The sequence below is a fragment of the Frankliniella occidentalis genome, unplaced genomic scaffold (genome assembly GCF_000697945.3).
Source record: "Frankliniella occidentalis isolate FOCC.00 unplaced genomic scaffold, Focc_3.1 Scaffold55, whole genome shotgun sequence".
In the NCBI taxonomy this organism is placed as follows: Eukaryota; Metazoa; Arthropoda; class Insecta; order Thysanoptera; family Thripidae; genus Frankliniella; species Frankliniella occidentalis.
Genome location: NW_026267185.1, coordinates 25,802 through 29,877, shown reverse-complemented (window position 1 = coordinate 29,877; position 4,076 = coordinate 25,802). Strand labels below are relative to the sequence as shown.

Here is a 4,076-nt window from a genome sequence, read left to right as displayed (position 1 = left end):
ACACAGAATCCTCACGACACAGAAAATTGTGGAGGGATCTTTCAACACCCAGAAAGCAAGCACGTCACCACACAGAATCTTCACGACACAGAAAATCACGACACAGAATCATTTTTCTCACGACACAGAATCCTCACGACACAGAAAATCATGACACAGAATCCTCACGACACAGAATCCTCACGACACAGAAAATCTCCTCCCAGAAAATGTCTTATCACCAAGACCTCGCGGTTGGGTGGGGGCGGGATGTACTGGATGTGTCACCCGCTACCAGACGGTTTGTTGGGCTGCCTACCCGCTGGCCGCAGGCGCTGTTCACGGTAAAAACGACGTCCTGGTTTTCATGACGTTTGGAAAACCATGACGATTCCTATGCATTTCTTCCATAAGACTTCATGGTTTTTCCAAAACGTCATGAAAACTAGGACGCCGTTTTTACCGTGTTGGAAAAGGCAACATTAGGGCTCTTGAGAAGGGGTAGGGGTTGTACTCGCGGGGGCCCTAGCTATGTTTACATACGTTGCGTACCCCACATGGTGCCTCATTCACGGGAGAGCGTCAAGCGAGCCCGCGGTTCCTCGCAACCCCGCGGGCTCTTTCGACCCTTCGGGTTCGAGCCACGTCCTTCGCGGGATACCTTTTACTTCACATTTACCTTCCGTTTCAAGCCAAAATTGTTTCTGTTTTTCCCACGGTGGATCACGGCTCGGAGTATAGATGATGTACCTCGTAAACCTTTACCGTTAAGATGGTACATCGCGACACCTTTCACATCCCTTTTAGCAGCTATTTACCATAAAAAAGGCTTATGTTTTTCTTTTGGCCACACTGGTCCATGGACTATGAATTGTTTTCCCAAGCATTTTTATTAACAGTAAAGCGGTATACCGCAGTACCTTTCACTTCCCTTTCGACCACCAGTTTCGGGACAAAAATGTTTCTGTTTTCGGCCACAGTTCTGGAGGTTCGCCAGGAACATCATTTACTCCGTGGACCACTGTGGCCAAAAACAGAAAAAGATTTGGCCCGAAACTAGTGGTGAAAGGGAAGTGAAAGGTATTGCGATACACCGCTATACTCTTGCAAGTGACCAGAAACACCATTCAAAGTACGTGGTTTAGCATGGCAAACAACCTAAACGATTTTGGATGTCAAATTGCTGGTGAAAGGCAAGTAAAAAGGTATTGCGACTTATCTTTTTATTTCTGGGGGTTCGCCAGGAACATCATTTGTACTCCGTGGGTCACTGTGGCCAAAAAAAAACAACATTGGCCCGAAACTGGTGGTGAAAGGGAAGTGAAAGGTATTCCGGAATACCTTTCACTTCGGCCAATTTATCTTTTTATTTTTTGGGGTTTACCAGGAAGATCATTTATACTCCGTGGACCACTGTGGGCAAAAACAATAACAATTTTGGCCCGAAAATGGTGGTGAAAGGTATTACGATTTATCTTTTTATTTCTGGAGTTGCGCGAGGAACATAATTTATACTCCGCAGACCACTGTGGTCAAAAGCAATACAAATTTGGGCCCAAAACTGGTGGTGAAAGGGAAGTGAAAGGTATTCCGGTATACCGCTATACTGTTGAAAGTGACCAGAAACACCATTCATAGTACGTGATTTAGCAAGGCAAACAACATAAACCATTTTGGATGTCAAATTGATGGTGAAAGGCAAGTGAAAGGTGTTCTAATTTATCTTTTAATTTCTGGTGTTTCGCTAGGAACATCATTTATAATCTGCGGACTACTGTAGGCAAAAACAATGAAAATTATGGACCGAAACTGGTGGTGAAAGGGAAGTGAATGGTATTACGATTTATCTTCTTATTTCTGGGGTTGCTCGAGGAACATAATTTATGCTCCGCGGACCACTTCGGTCAAAAGCAATAACAGTTTTGGACCGAAACTAGTGGTAAAAGGAAAGTGAGAGGTATTGCGAGAAACCATTATACTGTTTGTTTCGGGCAGAAATTGTTTTCTGCTTCTTACTACGGTGGCCCACAGTCTATGAAAAATATTCCCGGTGATACTTAGGAACAAGAACCTCATTGATTCTTTCTAGTGGTTCAGCAGGAACATAATGTATATTCCGTTGACCACTGACCCAAACAGAAACATTTTTTGGCCTAAAACTGGTGGTGGGTGAAAGGGAAGTGAAAGGTATTGCGGTGTACCGCTGTACTCTTGAAAGTGACCAGAAACATCATAGTAGCGGTATACCGCTTTACTGTTGCGTGTGACCAGAAGCACTATTCATAGTACGTGGTTTAGCATGGCAAACGACATAAACCATTTTGGATGTTAAATTGCGGGTGAAAGGCAAGTAAAAGGTATTCCAATTAACCTTTTAATTTCTGGGGTTTCGCCAGGAACATCATTTATACTCCGTGGACCACACTGTAAAAGATATAAGTAATTTTACAGTTCAGTGGGCTGGGAATTCGCAACACATGGATTGGAAATTTGCTGTTTGGGCTGTAAAGTAGCCTTTACATGCCCAGTCAGTGGGCTGGTAAAGAGCCACTTACAAGCCCACGCAAGTGAATTTACAGGCAACATTGGCCAGTAAATTTCAAGCCCTGGTAGCAAATTTACCGTTTGGGTTGAGAAAGGCTGCATTACCTGCCCACCAGGGGTCCGTAACTTATCATAACGCAAACATACGTTAGTTACTGACTGTACCGAAATTGAAGTTATTTCTTAACGTTACGTTATTTATCGTATCAGTATGGCCTGCGTTATTTTTTATACGGTATCAAAATAACGAAGAAGTTTCGGGTACAGCCCTAAACTGTTAAGCATGTAACCAACCTAAGTTGGGTTTGTGAATAACTTATAACACGGATGGCGTGAGTTACAAGTTAGTGTTACAACTTTAACCAACGGCTTGCTGTTAACTAGTTTAGTTTATAACTTTAGTTCGGTTGGAGATTAACTGTTAACTGTATGTTACGATTACACCTTTAACAAACCGCTAAAAAAAGTTGAACCAGTGAAAGGGCCTAATACGCAGACACCGTGCCAAGATAAGCGTGTCCGCACTGTTAAAGTCTTACGAAGAAAAATACCAAATCCTTTGTAATACGAAGGATTTGGACGCTTCGTAGGGAGCAAATCCTTCGTAGGTACGAAGCATTTGGCATTTTGCTTCGTAAGACTTTAACTGTGCGGCTTCGGGGCCGAGATCGATTAGTGCCTTGCTCAAAAAGAAGAACTCGTCCTTCTGTCTAGCTTTTGCGGTAGGCGCTCGCTATCGTTCCGCCTCGGGTTTGGGATTGGAGTGGGTGAGTGGGGTCGGCTGAATCCCACCTGAGACTTGACTGGGTCTCGCTGTTTCCTCGCCTAGATCGTGAACAAATCTATGATGTCATCAGACCACATCCGAGGCAAATCCAGTCGAGACCGGAGCAGCTCAAAGAAAGAATGAAACTCAGGTTAAAAGCAACTCGCCAACTTGGTTTCGATCCCACGACCGCTCGGTGATGGTCCGAGACGCGATCCACTGGGCCAGGACGGATCTGTGGAGACGGCGGGCAGCGCGCTGGTCTCGTTCGCTCGGCAGTCGCCGCCGGCCACCGCTTGCTGCTGCCGCCGGCCGGGGCGAACGGCGAGCGAACAACAGCGGTGCGTTGCCTGCCCCCTGCAGCGATCCGCTTTGGCTCAGAGGATAGCGCCTCGGACAGGCACCGTGCGGACGGGGGTTCGACACCAAGCAGGCGAGATGCTTTTACGAATTCTTATTTCTTAGAGCTGCTTCGGTGTCGATTGGATTTGCCCCGGATGGCGTGAGGGAGGCGATCCAGGTCAAAGCGGATGTCTGCATCGGTCCACTAATCCCTGTGGCGTCCGAGACCGACAGGTGCCAGTGAGATGCCCGAGCGGTCTACACTCCATCTCACTCGCACATGTTACTTTTCATGCGCTCCCGGGACTGGTGGACCGACCTATGAAGACCTCTGGGTCAGAGCTGACTTTGGCAAATTGCGATGCGTTTCGGTAGGTACGGGGCATACCAATGGAGCGCAGAGCGGTAGTAAGAAGAACAAAAACGGAAGGTTGAAAGGCTCCCT

General features: G+C 46.4%; 1 long non-coding RNA gene across 1 annotated transcript in view; it reads right to left on the bottom strand.

Annotated features, from left to right (window-relative positions):
* LOC127749460 (uncharacterized) overlaps positions 1–4,076 on the bottom strand; it is a 25,053-nt gene that overhangs the window by 12,315 nt on the left and 8,662 nt on the right. The window lies entirely within an intron of this gene.